Source organism: Balaenoptera musculus, chromosome 2 (genome assembly GCF_009873245.2).
Source record: "Balaenoptera musculus isolate JJ_BM4_2016_0621 chromosome 2, mBalMus1.pri.v3, whole genome shotgun sequence".
Lineage (NCBI taxonomy): Eukaryota > Metazoa > Chordata > Mammalia > Artiodactyla > Balaenopteridae > Balaenoptera > Balaenoptera musculus.
In genome coordinates this window covers 25,179,505-25,197,603 of record NC_045786.1, presented here as the reverse complement: position 1 = coordinate 25,197,603, position 18,099 = coordinate 25,179,505, and positions in this window count along the sequence as shown.

The following is an 18,099-nucleotide window of genomic DNA, read 5'->3' as shown; positions in this document are numbered from 1 at the left end:
AATTAAAAAAAATTTTAATTGAAAAATAGTTGACTTACAATGTGTTAATTACCACTGTACAGCAAAGTGATTTAGTTATACATATATACACGCTTTTAAAAAATATATTCTTTTCCATTATGGTTTGTCACAGGATATTGAATATAGTTCCCTGTGCTATACAGTAGGACCTTGTTGTTTATCCATCCTATGTATAATAGTTTGCATCTGCTCATCCCAAACTCTCAATCCATCCCTCCCCCAGCTCCCTCCCCCTTGGCAACCACCAGTCTGTTCTCTATGTCCATGATTCTGAAGTGTACCTATTCCTGAGTTCTATCCACTCCTGGACTGGGTGATATCTGGGGCCCTCTGAGATCTGTGACTGAGTGACTCTGCCTTGGTTCCCCTGGGAGGCTCATGTCTAAGGCTCCTCGCCTGGGTCCTACAAACCCTCCAACCTGGGCCTGGGGGACCTGGGCTGGGGAGTGGTGGTCATGACCACACCCTGCCCTTCTCAGGCCCTCTCTGTTGTCAGGGCGGCAGGCCTGTTTGGTTTCCGGAAGCTGCTCCTTTTTCAGTCATAGGCACCAGCGTGTTGTGGCTGTTCCTGGAGATTTCTCTGCAGAGTTGGTATGTGACTCAGCAAAGGAGGTGTATTGAAAAGTGGCTGTGACCCTGTTCCTTCAGCGGAGCCACCTGGGTCACTGCCGTGTGACTCAGCCGAGCCTGCCTGACACCCCGCACAGGCAGGAAGTAGCTGATTATCTGTCCCAGGAACTCCATCCCTACCCTGGTGGCAGAGCCAGTGTGGATGAATCATGAACTTCCAGTCAGCTGGTCTTCACATACACAGATACACACACACACGCACACGCACATGAACGTGGGCTCTGGTCTTTGTGGGAAGTTTCCTATGAGCTCATCTCATTGCTACAAATAACCACACACTCTCCTATTTCCCCACACAGGTTCTTATCTAACCACACGCTCTCCTATTTCCCCACACAAGTTCTTATCTCACAAAAAGGGAACCTTTCTTTGGATCTTGTGTTTTAAACGGAGGGATTACATCACCACACATGGGAACATTTCCCTTATGGCGTAAGGCAGGAGCCTGTTCTTCAGATATGTGCAGAGGTTACATGACCTCAATTTGGAGGTATTTGGATGGAATATTACAGTATTCCATGGATTCTAAGGCATGCTTTTTTAATGCTCAAATATCTCTGAAATCAGGATGTGTCTTACAATTCCTAGACTCTTGTATTTGACAAAACAGGGTGCATAAAGAGAGAACGTGGAGGGAATTCGGATGTTGGTGAAAATAGGACCCAAGCTTCTGCTGCCCCAAGAGAAGGCTTTGGTCATTTAGATTAAATCCTCACCCAAATGCTACCTTTCGTTTGTGGGATTTCTGGCCTTTGAATCAGGTTCATGGGTGGCATGTTTTATAACTTAGATGACGAATGGGATAATTCTTCAGAAAGAAGCACAGCATATGAGTGGAAGGGGTTGTTATTTATTTCTGTGTATGGCTCATTTTAGATCATACTTTAGAAAATGTGTAAAAGTGAAAAATGTGTGTTTGTGGATCTAGTTAATAAAAGGACCATGCTTCAGCGAAAAAAAGAAAAAAAAATCTGCATATGAGACTCATTTGACTGCTGGCAAGGCAGTTGCGTGTTAACTGCTGACTTATTTAACCACCAGCTACCTGCATTTGAGTTCTACTAAGGACCAGTGAAATCTTTGCTTTCTCAGGTCAAAACCTCAGGGCCACAGCAGAGATGTTGCAGCTGCTGGTGGGGTTAAAGTGTCTACAAAAAAGAATAATTGCATAGTACTCAAAATTTTAAAAAAAGAAATCATTATAGATTCGAGGAAGTTCCCCCAAAATGCACAGGGAGGTCCTTGTGCTCATCACCCAGCTTCCCCCAATGGTAACATCTTACATAATTATAGCACAATGTTACCCCCTGCATTCTGACATTGGTCCACGGAGCTTATCCAGATTTCCTCTGTTTTATATGCCTTTGAGTGTGTGTGTGTGTGTGTGGATAGTTCTATGCAATCTTATCACAGTGAGGGTGCTTCTAACTGCCACCCGAATCAGTATACAGACTGGTTCCATCACCTCAAGGCTCCCTCATGCTGTCCTTGGTGGCCACATTCCCCCTCTCCGTCCCATCCCTAACCCCTGGCAACCACTAAGCTTTCTCCATCTCTATAACTTTGTTATTTCAAGACTGTTACATAAATGGACTCATCCAGTGTGTTACCTTTTGGTTGACTTTTTTCACTGGGCACGATTCCTTTGAGATCCATGGAGTTGTTTATTAATATGTGTTAACATATTAGTAGTCTTGTATTACATGTATTAGTGCATGTAACGTGTACTAGTAGTAATACTAGTAACGTATTACATGTATTAATAGTGCATTCCTTTTTGTGGAGGAATGGAATTCTACCATACCGGGGTGCCATGGTTTGTTTATGCACTGAAGGACATTTGAGTTGCTTCTCGTTTTGGGCTATCATGAATACAGCTGCTCTTTGCATAGTAATTCTAAAGCTAAAAAAGGATACTGACTACTTGACTGAAGATTTGCTGAGGACAGGCTGTGTTTTATACACAGTTTTATCCCCTAGTAGTTGGCGTGTGTAGGCATACAGATGCTCAATAAATGCTTCTTCATTGAGTGGCTATATGCATAGCTGCCATTTCAAGAAGATACTCTCGGGGTGGGTGGGTGGTTAAAATAAAAGATTTAGACTCAGACAGACTAGAATGCAGGGCTGTACTTTGTCGCCTCGACCCTGGCTGATCTAACGCAGGCCTCTGTTCTTCATCTGTAAAATGGGATAATAACAGGACAGCCATTGGAGGGCTCTGGAGAGAATGAAATGAGGAAATGCGTGGAGCTCTTAGTATAGTCTCTGTTATATAGTAATTGCTGAATAAATGTCAGTTGTGATCACTATTTGTAAGTCGATCACGGATCTCCATAAGATCATCATAATGCAATAGCTAGTAACTTTTTATTGCTTTTATTCTGAAATGCTTTTATCCTTCAAATCTACCATTATATAGTCTATATTTAAGCACATTTAAATCTTGTATTCATATATATGCCACATTTTAAACATCTTAAGTGCCTTTTTTTAAAATGACAATTCTTGCTTAATATTATAATATCTTATGAACATTAATGGTCAAAGATCTAACATGCATACGCATATTTATAGAAATTTGGAAGGTTCGAATCGTTCTTTCTGTGCAGCTATCCGGGGTTTCTATCAACCTTGTAAAATGGCATCTGTTCTTATAAAAGTGGGCTGAACAGATTCTATTTTTCCCTTTTCCTCATGCTATAAATTCATTTGGAGAAGCAGCAAGTGTCTTGGGTCATTTTTTCCTTCTCTTCTTCGGAAATCTGGTTGCTGTGTGCACACCCAGAGGGGCGAGGACCTCTCCCCTCTCGCCTGCCTGTGCTCCCAGCCTGTGTGCCGGGGGTCACGTTTGGGGACAGTGTCCCTCCAGTGACCTCCTGGAATGTCAGCAGAGCCCTGAGTCATACAGAACCTCCTGCCAGACAGCATGAGACAGCGATTAGAGACTAATCATTAACCAGCTATGTGGGGGGGGGGGAGTACAATTTCCAGTTGTTTGACAAAGACCAGTGATATTTACCATCACATAAATGAAACCAGAGTCAATTGGCATTGACTTATCAAGGTCCGTCTGGGAGGTAGGCATTGTGCCCGACAATGTTGGGTTTGTAAAGATTTCTTAGACCTTGTGCTGGACCCTGGCGGGATGTGGTGTGTGTAGGGCAGGCTCTTGGAAGAATCTGGGCTTTGCAGGTGGGCAGAATAGGCAGATATGGGGGACAGAGCTTTCCACTCTGTCCACATCTCACAATAGCCATACCTGACTGGTTACCTTCCTGCTGTGCCATCTTTACTCAGCTGCCTCTTCCACCTAAAATGCCCTTCTTTGGAGAAACTCCACTCATTTCTCAAGACCCAGTTCCAGTGTACCTTCTTCTGCATACCTTCATTCCCTCTGCCACACAGAATTATTTCTTTTTTTTCCTCTGTGGTGACAGCTCTTTATTATAAAGTATATTATTTTATCTTAATTAATTTTTCCAGCTTTATTAAGGTATAATTGACAAATAAGATTCTATATATGTAAAGTGTACAGTGTGATGATTCGACACGCTTATACTTTGTGAAATGATTACCATAAGCAGGTGAGTAATACATTCACCACCTCACATTGTTACCTTTTGTTTTTTGTGGTGAGAATGCTCAAGGTGTATTCTTAGCAAATTTCAAGTACACAACACAGTGTTATTAACTCTAGTTACCGTGCTGTACCTTAGCTCCCCAGAGCTCATTCCTCTTATAACTGAAGACTTATATCATTTGATCAGCCGTCTATCTCCCCAGCTCAGCCCCCGGTAACCACTAGTCTACTGTCTATTTTTATGAGTTTGACTTTTTCTTGTTGTAGTTTAAGTTCCACATATAAATGAGTATTTGTCTTTCTCTGGCTAATTTCATCCACGTTGTTGCAAATGGCAGGGTTTCCTTCTTTCCCATGACAGAATAATATTCTATTGTATATGTAAACCATATCTTCTTTATCCATTGACCTGTGATAGACACTTAGGTTGTTTCCATGTCTTAGCTATTGTGAATGATGCTGCAGTGAACATGGGAGTGCAGGTATCTCTTTGCGATAGTGAGTTGAATATATGCTCAGAAGTGGGATTGCTGGATAGAATGGTAACCCTATTTTTAATTATTTGAGGAACCACCATGCTGTTTTCCCTAGCGACTGCACCAATTTACATTCCCATCAACAGTGCATAAGTGTTCCCTTTTCTCTACATCCTCACCAACACTTGTTATCTCTTACCTTTTTGATAAAAGCCATCCTAACAGCTGTGAGATGATATCTCCTTGTGTTTTTTTTAAGTTGAGGTATAATTGACATGTAACATTATGTTAGTTTTGGGTGTACAACAGAATGATTCAGTATTTGTATGTATTATGAAATGATCACCACAATTAGTCTAGTTAACCTCCACCACCTCACATAGTTACAAATGTTTTTGCTTGTGGTGGTTACTCTTAAGATCTACTCTCTCTGCAACTTTCAAATATACAATACAGTATTTTTAACTATAGTCATCATGCTGTACTGTTTTGATTTGCATTTCCCTGAGGATTGGTGATGTTGAGCACCTTTCCATGGGCCTGATGGCCCTTTGTGTGTCTTTGAAAAAATTTCTATTCAGGTTCTTTGTCCATATTTTAATGGGATTATTATTATTTTTTTTCTATTGACTTGGATAAGTTCCTTACATATTTTGGAAAATAAATCCTTATTAGATATATAATTTGCCAATATTTTCTCCCATTGCATAGGTTGCCTTTTCATTTTGTTGATTTTCCCATTCAGAAGCTTTTCAGTTTGAGAAACCTCACTTGTTTATTTTTGCTTTTGTTGCCTGTACTTTTGGTGTCATATCCAAACAATTATTGCCAAGACCAATGTAAAGGAGGTTTTTCTCTTTCCCTTTCCCATAGGAGTTTTAAGGTTCAGGTCTTATGTTTCAGTCTTTGATCCATTTTGAGTTAATTTTTGTGAGTGGTGTAAGACGAGGGTACAGCTCTTTTTATTTGCTTTATAGATGTCTGGTTCTCCCAACACCATTTATTGGAAAGACTGTCCTTTCCCCGTTGTGTGTCTCAGCATCCTAGTTAAAGACTCATTGGCTATATATGGGTGGGTTTATATCTGGGCTCTCTGTTTTGTTCCATATGGTTCTGATTTTATACCAGCACCATAATTTTTATGTTTTAATTACTTTAGCTTAATAGTATAGTTTGAAATCAGGAAGTATGATGCCTCCAGCTTTGCTCTTTTTCCCCAGGATTGCTTTGGCTATTTGGGGTCTTTTGTGGTTCCATATGAATTTTAGGATTGTTTTTTTCTATTTCTGTGAAAAAATGCCAATGGAATTTTGATAGGGATTGCATTAAATTGGTAGATAGCTTTGGGTAATATGGACAATTTAAAAATATTAATTTTTTGAATCCATGTACACGGGATAACAGGATATCTTTCTATTTATTTGTGTCTTCCTCAGTTTCTTTCTTCAGTGTCTTATTGTTTTCAGTGTACATACATTATTTTACTTTAGTTGGAGATCATCTATCTCCATCTATCTCCCTCCAGACTGACAGCACCTTGATGGCAAGATTGGGTCTGGTTCACATTGTGTCCTTAGAAACTTGCACGGTCCCAAGTATTTGGAAGGTATTCAACAAATGTTTGCTAACTTGACTTGCCTGCAGGTGGAAAATACCTGTCTAGTTGGATTGGAATGTTGCTGCAGTAGTAAATGTTTATCAATATCCTTGCTTTCCTCTTCCTAGGCACACAGCTAGATTGTGCTAGTGTGTTTTTTTGCCTCCTTTGTGTGTATATGTGACCACAGCATTGAGTCCTGGCCAATGGAATGTGTCTACATTACTTCTAGGCTGGTCTAGAAAACCTCCTATGCATGAGACTCACTTTCTTCTCCATCTTCTCACTGAATAGTGAGAACATTGAGGATCTAGAGGAAGACAGAGCCACAAGATAGAAGAGGTCAAGGTCCCTGGATGAAAATAAAGAAGGGAGCCTGACCAGGAATATCCATTTGGACTTTACACGTGAGACATACACTTTTAATGGGTTAAATTACTATAGACCAGATGCCTCTCTTTTTCTCATGACAAGATAACATATGAGCACCTTGGAACTCATATTGTTACTGAGTCCAAGCTTGTACTGCTTGCTGCATGACAAGCCAAGAAATTGAGGGATGAGTTGTTGGGGCCAGGAATAGTGACTTTATTCAGAAAGCCATCAGACCAAGAAGGTGGTGGACTTGTGTCCCAGAGAACCCTATTGCCCCGTTTGGATGCCAGTTTCTTTTATAGAGCGAAGAAAGGGAGGTGAGAAGGTAAAGTCAAAAAGGTGGTAAGTTGTTGCAAATATTTTCCTGGTTCCAGCAAGACTCCAGAGGGGATGTGTTAATTTCTTCTTTCCTGCAGCCACTCACAGGTGGGCCTGGTCAGGATGTTTCCCATGAGCTTAAAGGTATTTTAGCTTAACAGTCAGGCATGGGAGGCAGGGCCCTGGAGATGGGCCATTATGTATACTTTAAGCTCTAGGCAACATCCCTTTAGTGATTAACTGGTAGCAAAAGCAATAGAATACAAAGGTTAAAGTAAAAGAAACGGATCCAATATGGAGTCAGGTTTGTTCTTCCCTATTACAATATCACTACCAGAAAGGTGGGAATGAGAAGAAAGGAAGGGAACCCTAAAATAACCAAGCATTTACTCTGAAAGAGGAGAAGAATAATCCTGAAGTAAGTTTACCTTGACTTGGCAAGACCATGTTTTATTCTGCTCTCAACAAACATAGGAGCTCAGTTATGAAATGGTACAGGAAGTTCCATTTTTTCATGTCTGAGTTTTGACTGTGAATTTGGACTTTCCACATGTGGGGTGTTATCTGGAATTTCTATTAAGTGATTTACTTTTCTTCCATGCTCCCTATTTTCCTCCTGTTCTATTTGTTCTATTTAAACAGTGCTGTCATGGGCTTATTGCCTTGGAGGGGATCTAACATGACTCAAAGCAGAAAAATGTGTGTGTTTTTGGTGTTTATTTTTCCAAAGCCTGTGTCCTTATGGGAGTGGAATGGTGGCCTAGGTTCCCTGAAAGGCAACAGGCTGCCCCCACCTCCATCCCAAGTGACTGAAATATAACCCCTGGGATGGAGGAAAGAGGAGACAGGGAGGCCCAGCAAGGAAAGAGCAAGGTAGAGGCACCTGAGAGAGGAGCTATGTGCATACCTACTGGGTTGGCATCCTGCAGGGGGAGCTCCAGAGACCCAGGGAGAGAATGGCTGAGCATTGTGTCCAGGCCTTGGGGACCACAGTCAGCCCCCCAAAGTTCTTGTGGTCCCTGTGCTCAGAAGGGGCAGAAGGGACTCCTGAGCCCATGGGCATGGCATGGAAGCAAGAGAGAAAGGGCTTCCAGGTCTTAAGAGGCCCCTGAACAAAGGATACATCTGAGGCAAACTGTCAGAGTCCATGATGGGGGGGCAGTGGACATTTGGTGAACACTAGCATGGGGACCAAAATGAAGGCCAACTGCCATGTCTTACTACCCCTCCCCAAAACACTGACATCAGCCCAAGGAAAATGGGGGACCCTACATTCCCTGAGGCTAAATTTCTCCACCTTAGTAAAATATGACTTGGAATAGAAATTAAATTTATTTAGAAAAATATAGGCATTCTTTTTTCTTTAGCCTATTGAGCATATAGAATATATTGATTTTTGAGTGTTGAACCAGCCTTCCATACCTGGAATAAATCCCACTTGGTTGTGGTGTATCATTCTTTTCATACATTGTTGGATTCGATTTACTAATTTTTTGTTGAGGTTTTTTGCATCTGTGTTCATGAGAAATATTGGTCTGTCATTGCCTTTTCTTGTAATGTCTTTGTCTGGTTTTGGTATTGGGGGATGCTCATAGAATGAGTTAGGAAGTGTTCCTTCTGCTTCTATAGACGGTCCCTGACTTACAATAGTTCGACTTATGATTTTTCAACTTTACAATGGTGTGAAAGCAATATGCATTTAGTAGAAACCATATTTCAGATTTTGAATTTTGGTCTTTTCCCAGGCTAGCAATATGCAGTATAATACTCTCTTATGATGCTGGGCAGGCAGTTCACAGCTCCCAGTCAGCCCTTTGATCATGATGGTAAACAACTGATATACTTACAACATGCCGTTTTCATTTTCAGTACAGTATTCAACAAATTGCATGAGATATTCAACATGTTATTATAAGATACACTTTGTGTTAGATGATTTTGCCCAACTGTAGGCTAATGTAAGTGTTCTGAGCACATTTAAGTTGGGCAAAGCTAAGCTATGATGTTTGGTAGGTTAGGTGTGTTAAATGCACTTCAACTTATGATATTTTCAATTTACCATGAGTTTAGCAGGACTAACCCCATCGTAAGTTGAGGAAGATCTGTATTATCTAGAACAGATGGAAGATAATTGATATGATTTATTCCTTGAAAGTTTAATAAAATTTACCAGTGAAACCATCTGAGCCTGGTGCTTTGTTTAGGAAGGTTATTAATTATTGATTAAATTTCTTTAATAGATATAGCCTATCAGATTGTCTGTTTCTTCTCATGTGTGTTTTGGTCGATTGTGTTTTTTAAGGAATTCATCCATTTCATCTAAGTTATCAAATTTGTGGGTCTAGGGTTATCCATAATATTCTTTTATTACCCATTTAATGTCCGTGGGATCTGTAGTGATGTTCCCCTTTTGTTTCCTATATTAGTAATTTGTGTCTTCTCTCTTTTTTTCTTGGTTAGCCTAACTAGGGGTTTATCGATTTTATTGATCTTTTCAAAGAACCAGCTTCTGGTTTCATTGATTTTCAGGTATTGTTTTTATGTTTTCAGTTTCATTGATTTCACTTTAATTTTTGTCATTTCTTTTCTTCTGCTTACTTTGGATTTAGTTTGCTCTTCTTTTTCTAGTTTCCTAAGGTGGGGGCTTAGATCACTGATTTTAGATGTTTCTTTTTAATATATGCAGTCAACATTAAAAATATCCCTTTAACATGTTTTTACCGTGTCCTACAGATTTTGATAGGTTGTACTTTCATTTTCTTCAAAATATTTAGAAAAGTTTTTTGAGACTTCTTTGACCCATGTGTTATTTAGCAGTGTGTTGTTAAATCTCCGATTATGTTGGGATTTTCCAGCTGTTTTTCTATTCTTAATTTCTAGTTTAATTCCATTGTGGCCTGAGAGCATACTTTGTATATCTTTTCTTGACCCAGAATATGGTCTGTTTTGGTGAATGTTTTGTGCGAGCTTGAGAAGAATGTATATTCTGCTGCTGTTGGATGAAGTTGTTTATAAATGTCAATTAGATCCAATTGATTGATGGTGCTGTTCAGTCCAACTGTGTCTTTATCGATTTCTGCCCGCTGGATCTGACCATTTCTGGTAGAGGGATGTTGATGTCTCCAGCTGTAATAGAGGATTCATCTATTTCTCCTTGCAGTTCTATCAGTTTTGGCCTCACGTAATTTGATGCTCTGTTTTAGGCACGTACACATTAAGAACTGTTGTGTCTTCTTGGAGAAATGACCCCTTTGTCATTAGATAATGATCCTCTTTATCCCTGATAATTGTCCTTGTTCTGCTTTGTCTGATATTAATATAACTACTCAGGCTTTCTTTCAGTTAGTGGTAACATGATATGTCTTTCTCTATCCTTTTTCTAAAAAAATTTTTTACCATGGTAAAATATACACAACATAAAATTTACCATTTTAACCATTTTTGCGTGTACAGTTTGGTGGCATTAAGTACATTCACAATGTTGTGCAATTCTCATCACTTTTCATTTCCAGAACTTGGAAACAGAAACTCTTTACTCATTTAACAAAAACTCAATTTAAAATGTTTATTGTTATAGTTATAATAGTTTAATATCTCCCATATTTGTAAGTGTTTTCTATTCATTGCCCTTGGTTCTTCATTTTTTTTCCCCCCTTCTCCCTTTTTTCTGCCTTCTCTGGTTTTAACTGAACATTGTATATGGTTTCATTTTCTCTTTTCTCTTAGCATATCAATTATATATATATATTTTAAACTTTCTTGAGTGGTTGCCCTAGAGTATGCAATATATGTTTACAACTAATTCAGGTCCACTTTCAACAACACTATACTGCTTCATAGATAGTGCAAGTATAACAGACTCCTCCCAATTCCTCCCTCCTGTCTCTTATAGCATTGTTGTCCTTCATTTCACTTATCCATAAGCTATAATCACCAAATGCATTGTTGCAATTATTTTGAACAAGCTGTTATCTATTGGATCAATTAAGAATAAGAAAATAAAATACTTCATTTACTTTCACTTATTTACTCTCTAATGCTCTTCCTTTCTTTATGTGGATCTGAGTTTCTAACCTATATAATTTTTCTTCTCTCGGAGGAATTTCTTTTAATATTTCTTGCAAGGCAGTTCTACTGGCAACGAATTTCTTCATTATTTGTTTTTCTTTGAATGTCTTTATTTCTTCACTTTTGAAGGATAATTTCGCTGGAGACAGAGTTGTAGGTCGATTATTTTCTTTCTGATACTTCAAGTATTTCACTCTACTTTCTTCTTGCTTGCATGGTTTCTGAAGAGGAGGCCAATGTAATTCTTATCCTAGTTCCTCTGTAGGTAGGATGTTTTTTCTTTCCTCTGGCTTCTTTCAAGATTTTCTTTTTACCTTTGATTTTCTGCAGTTTGAATATGATATGCCTAGGTGTAGCTTGCTTTTTTTTTTTTTTTAATATTTACTCTGCTTGGTGTTCTCTGAGTTTCCTGGATCTGTGGCTTGGTGTATGTCACTAATTTTGGAAAGCTCTCGGACATTATTACTTCATTTTTTTTTTTTTTTTTCTGTTTCTTTCTCTCCTTTTCCTTCTGGCATTCTCATTATGTGTATGCTATACTGTTTGTAATTGTCCCACAGTTCTTGGATATTCTGCTCCATCCCTTTCATTATTTTTTTCTCTTTGCTTTTCAGTTTTGGAAGTTACTATTGACACCTCTTCAGGACCACTGATTCTTTCCTCGACCATGTCCAGTCTCTTGATGAGCCTGTCAAAGGCATTCTTCATTTCTGTTACAGTGTTTTTTATTTCAAGCATTTCCTTTTGACTCTCTTTTACAGTTTCCATCTCCCTGCTTATATTACCCATCTGTTCTTGTGTGGTGTCCACCTTGTCCATTAGAGCCCTTATTAATCATTGTTATTTTAAATTCTCAGCCTGATAATTCCAACATCTCTGCCATATCTGAGTCTGGTTCTGATGCTGGTTTTGTCTCTTCAGACTGTGGGGTTTTTTTTGGCCTTTTATTATGCCTTGTAATTTTTCTGTTGAAAGCCAGATATGATGTATCAGGAGAAGGAACTGAGGTAGATGGGCGTCTGGTATAAGGTTTATGTTTATCTGCTAGGCGTTATGCTGTGTTTACTGTTTGCTGTAGCTCTGGTGTGAGAGGCTAAACTTGTCTCTAATGCTCTTATTTTTGTCTCCTCTGTGGTCTTGGATTTTCTTAGGGACTCCTTAAATAGGGTCTGAGGCTTGCAATTCTTTTAGCTGTGATCCCCTGTGATTACGCAGGAGTCCTGTTTTTGAGGTGGGAGGTGTGGGGGAGGGGAAGTGTTTCCCAGGGTTACAATTCAGTCTCCATCTTTTTGTGAGCCTGATTGGATGGTTCTCTTCTCCCAGGTCAGCCGGGTTTTGGTAAAGCCCCAGTTGGTTAGATTCTGGTAAATAGTTCCCCTTGAGGGCAGGTCTTATTAACAAGAACACAATGTTTTTCCTTCTAACCGCTAAAAACAAGAGGGGATTTTTCTCATCTTTACAGTGAGAACTTGGTAGGATTCCTAGGGGCAACACTCACAAAAGTGTGAGGACCCCTCAAAGCCCGGGTCCCCTTAGTGTTTTTAATTCTCAAGCTTGTCCCCACTGAGTCTCTAGAAACTAGTCCATCACAGCTTAATGTGTTCCTACAGGTGTTGTCTCCAGCTGTGGGCTTCTGCTCCCAGGAAGCTGTCAGTCTCTGTATTTGCCTGTCTGTCCCTCCAAGTTGGGGGACAGCAGTTTGCCCTGCAACCTCCGTCCTCTGAGGGGTCTAACAAGAATTGTCCATCTTCCATTTGTTCAGCTTTTTTTCTTGTCAGCAGGGTGACTTCCAAGCTCTTCACCTGTCGGACTGGAAACTGGGAGTCGGCTTTTTTCAGTATGTCTTTGTGCACTGAAACTGGTACCTGCTATAGACTGATCTCTGTGGGTGTTGTCGGAAACTCCTTGGCAGCAATTCCAGTCATAAAAGCGACTCCCAGACCCGTGTTATAGGAACCTGAGGCGAAGGGACCACTGAAGACTGAACCTCACTTGTACAGGACAAAGGTGCAGGGAAGAGAGCAACCCCGTCTTGAGACGGAGTCTGGGTCTCCAGTCGGCAACCCGGCTTCCCTGGGCATCATCGGGAACTGTGTGGTTTTTTGGTGCCTGATGACCTCCCCCTGTGTTCCAGTAGAGCATGAACTGAGATTCTGAGTTTGCTGAGTGCTGGGTTGGTGGCCGTGTCCCGCCCGCCTGCTGTGCATTTGCAGTGGTTGATAGGCTTGTGGCTGGGGAATAGCCTTTCACGGGAGAAATCATTTTGTGTGGGTTCCTGGGAGAAACTAGAACATGCTCCTTGTTCCCAAGCGAGGACACAGGGATGACGTTTGAGCCCCAGGGAGAGAGTAGATAAAAGACGGAAAGGCTGCATTCATGTGACCCCAGGGTGAGAGCAGGGCTGCTTCAGGGACCAGGTGAGAGTGAGACTCAGAATCAGGAGGAGAGCTGTGAGTCAGTGTCCTTTCTATTCTTTGCAGGCACTTTGTGGGTGCAGCACAGTTGGGGCGTGGTGGGACCATTGGAAGCAAAGCAAAATATTTTCCGTTGCAGGAGCTGTGGCAGGATGCCACCGGGAAGGGCACATGGAGGGTGGGTGCAAGCAGACCTGTTTCAGGCCTGTTTCTGTCTCAGGGCCTTTGCATGTGAGCCGGGGCTGGTTCTGTGGACGAATCAGTCCCTCTGTGATGGTGCGTTGGAGGCCGTGGGAGGTGGCAGCAGGGGGATAGCTGTGAGTAACAGCCCTTTCCGTCTCGCCGCCTCACTGAGGGGTCCTCTTTCACCTCTGTGGGTATTTCTAGCTCTACTCCAGGGACCCCAGTTTTGTTTAACACCTGAGTCACAGGTATCTCTAGAGACTAGCCCCTCTTCCCTCTGCTGACAGCTTCCTACGGGCATTGCTCTGTTCATCTGTCCAGAATGTAGATGAACAAACATATAAATTGCATTTTCAAACTGAAGTGGCTGTCAGTCACTGGATTCTATTTAGTTAAGGAACTTACCAGAACGAAAAGAAGGGGAGAAGAAGGAGACTTCTTGGCAAGCCATCTATTTATCTTGTAAATCAGTCTGACCTCTTGAGCAAAGCTAAAAGAAACAGTGGGACACACGCTGTGACCTGCCTGGGGACGTGTAGGCAGAAGCCAAGCCAAACCCACGTCTGTGTTTTGGCACCAGAGGCCCGGGGCTGTTCCTTCCAAGGTAACAGTTGCAGAATGTCCTAGGGTGATGCCTGTGGAAGCAAACTCGAGGAAGGAGGTAGGGGATGGAAGAGGCCATGGTCCATCTATTCATCAGTCAGTGCATCCTTCATCCTCGTGGGCTTTCTCAGTCTCAGCACATTCCAGCAGTGACGGTCCTGAGTGACGTGGGTGGTCTTCCCGGTGGATGTCTGCAAGGCACCCCAAAGCACAGGCTCCCTGAAGGCTTCCCGAATCTGTCAGCGCTAAAAAAGAACCCCGCGTATGGTGCCTGTGAGTGACGCTCATCATTTTGAAGATCTTTCTTTGCTGCACCAACCATTGTTCTGATAATCTGTACAATGTCTCATTTACTCTGCCTGTTCCTAAGCTCCTTGAGGGTGTGTGTGTCCGTCTCCGTATTTGCCATGGAGCCCAAAACCCGTGCTGATGTGTACGGATTTCATTTCTTTCTCTGATAAAGTGAAAGAACCCAAATTGTATCCGTTGCTTCCTTGTTGCTTGGCGTACAGGACGTTTAAATTCTATTTTTCCTCGTGCTCTGATTTGTAGGACTGAGGCGATGGTCTGGACAGTGCTGGGTTCAGCCAAGTGGCTTACACCGCTCGGGGACACCCTGGTTGATGACCCGGGGGGATGCATTCTGTCTGTAATTTTCCAATGACGGCTGTCTTGCTGCTGTCATGAACCAGCTCTTGCTCTTGTTTTGTCTTTACAGAGGCAGATAAGATTCATTCTCATGCATCTACACCCTGCCCCTGTCTCCCCGACTAGGATTTATAGGCAGATGTGAGCCGGCTGATCACAGAGGGTGGCACTTGGGTGGTCAGGACAGAGAGAGCTTCTCTGGGACGCCTGGGGTCACCTCCATTGCTAACGTGCCTCTTGGGGATGGTGTCCCTGAGTCACCTACAGCAAGTCAAGGGCTGTTGGGAGGGACCTCAAGCCTCTCCCGCATTGATCATTCACTGGGATATCCTGTCATTCCTGTCTGCTAGGGCAGATAAAGGGTAACAATTTACTGGCCCCAAGTCCTCTTCTCTTTGATTTCACTACTTCTTATCCGTCAGCAGGAATTGCTCAACCCTGGCTTCCCGAGAATTTGCCCAGTTTTATCAGCTCTGGATGTTTCCTTGGCTTAAAACCCCTTCCCCCTGACCTTGCTTCCTTGGCTCACTTCTGTCCTTCCTATAAATCTCGGCTGAGATGGCATCTCCTTTCTGAAAACTTCCCCAATTCCCGGGCAAGATTAAAGCCTGAAAATCTGTCTTTTTAAAAAAAATTTATTTATTTACTTATTTTTGGCTGCGCGTGGGCTTTCTCTAGTTGCGGCGAGCGGGGACTACTCTTCGTTGTGGTGCGTGGGCTTCTCATTGCGGTGGCTTCTCTTGTTGCAGAACACGGGCTCTAGGCGCGTGGGCTTCAGTAGTTGTGGCACGCGGGCTCAGTAGTTGTGGCTCGCGGGCTCTAGAGCGCAGGCTCAGTAGTTGTGGCGCACGGGCTTAGTTGCTCCGCAGCATGTGGGATCTTCCCGAACCAGGGCTCGAACCCATGTGCCCTGCATTGGCAGGCGGATTCTTAACCACTGCGCCACCAGGGAAGTCCAAATGTGTCTTTTTTATCATGGTAAAAAAACATGTAAGTTTAACCTCTTAACAATTTTATTTTTTTTAATTTTATTGAAGTATAGTTGATTTACAGTGTTGTATTAGTTTCTGCTGTACAGCAAAGAGACTCAGTTATACATATATGTTTTATTTTTCATATTCTTTCGTATTCTTTTTCATTATCCTGTTTGTCACAGGATACTGAATATAGTTCCCTGTGCTATGCAGTAGGACCTTGTTGTTTATAACCTCTTAACAATTTTAAATGTACAGTACAGTAGTACTAACTATATATACATCGCTCTACAGCAGACCTCCGGAATTTTTTCATCTTGGGACATTGAAACTCTACATCCACTGAACAGCAGAAACCCTCCCTACCCCCTCCTCCCAGCCCCTGACACTCACCATTCCACTTTCTGTTTCTGTGGATTGGACAACTCCAGTACCTCACAGAAGTGGAATTGTGCAGTATTTGTCTTTTTTCCACTGGCTTATTTCACTTAGCACGATTTCCTCAAGGTTCATCCATGTTGTCACATATCACAGGGTTTCCTTCTTTTTTGAGGCTGAATAATATTGCAGTGTATATAAATCACAAGCCACATTTATTCTTTGATGGGCAGGTAGGGTGCTTCCACATCTTGGCTATTGTAAATAATGCTGTAATGAACATGGGTGTGCAAATATCTCTTTGAGATCCTGTTTTCAGTTCTTTTGGATACATACCCAGAAGTGGGATGGCTGGAGGAAATGGTAGTTCTACTTTAAGTTTTGAGGGCCCTCCGATAGTTTTCCACAGCAGCTGCACTGATTTCCAATCCCGCCAACCATGAAAATGCTTTGATTGCAGTGCTTGCATTGTTTGCCAGCTCTGTTTCCTTGGCCTCCTCCTTTACTCTGGGCTGAGTTTTTGTTTTTTTTTTTAACATTTTTATTGGAGTATAACTGCTTTACAGTGGTGTGTTCGTTTCTGCTTTATAACAAAGTGAACCAGGCTGGAATCAGTCCTCCTAATGGCAGGCCCAGCACATGTTGAAAAAATAAGCATATGAATGGCCTTGTAAAGCACAGATACTTTGTTTTTCAACAACTCTTTACTCATTACCTCTTTAAAAAAATTCAGCTTAATGTCTTTAAGGATTTATGGACCACTATAACCTTCTAAGTGTAATAAATATGCCTTATAGTGTGTGGGCGATACACTGATTCATTTACAAAGCAGAAATCTCATGCAAAGAAAAGGAAGAAGAAAAAGAAGTGGGGGGGGGGCGGTTTACGATGTGGATTAGCTGCAACGTGAGAAGCTGTAGTAGTTTCTAACCTCAGTTGTATTTGCAGCCTGAGACTCTCCCAACAACTGAGGCTCCACATGTGGGGGGAAAAAAAAAAAGTTAAAGTTGCCTTCCTCCTCCTCCTCCTCCTTTTCCTTTATAAACAGAAAAGCGAAAATTCTAATAAAAATATTGAGGAAATGGTACAATATTGCAATACCCCATCATGCACTGATGGTTTAATATTAAAAGTTTTTATTAATTTAAGTATCACATCGATGAGTCCAGTACAGAAAGCTCATGACTTCAGTAAGCGCTGAAATGGCATTTATTTACTCTTGATTAAAAGATAAACATCCAGAAAATGAGAAATGCGGGATTATAGTGAGTTCTGCCCAAATGGAATGGGAGCAGAGGCAGATCTGTTCCCTTTCTGAGCTGTTTTGAAGACACAGGTGCACCTCCAGGATCTGTTTTCACCTGGATCCTAATGAAAATGAGGGTCCAGGGCATGGCAGAACCACCTGCTGGAAGGGTCCTGAGCCCCTGAATTACCCCGTGAACAAAGAGTGCCTGCTTTGATCAGTTGTATAAATAAAACGTAAACCTGTGTTACATTGGAGACATTATGCCTTTTGGGTCAGCTAAGCCACAGCTTAGCTTACCTCTGTGGGACCTCGCACCTTGTTCCTTCAGGCCCCTGTTCCAGCACACAAATCCCCCCCAGCACATGACTACAATTGGATACTGATGCTTTCTAATGCGAGCTTCAATCTCTTAAAAACTTTATAATGATGATGTATTCTTCACTTTATCGAATTTGTGTCTCTTCAAATATGCTTGGTCCTCCCTTAGGGTCTCTGGTTCCCAGCTCTTGCTCTCAAGCCTCTCATTAATTTCTTTAAGGATAGCAAACATCATTTAAAAATATATTCTGTTTCAGACAATTC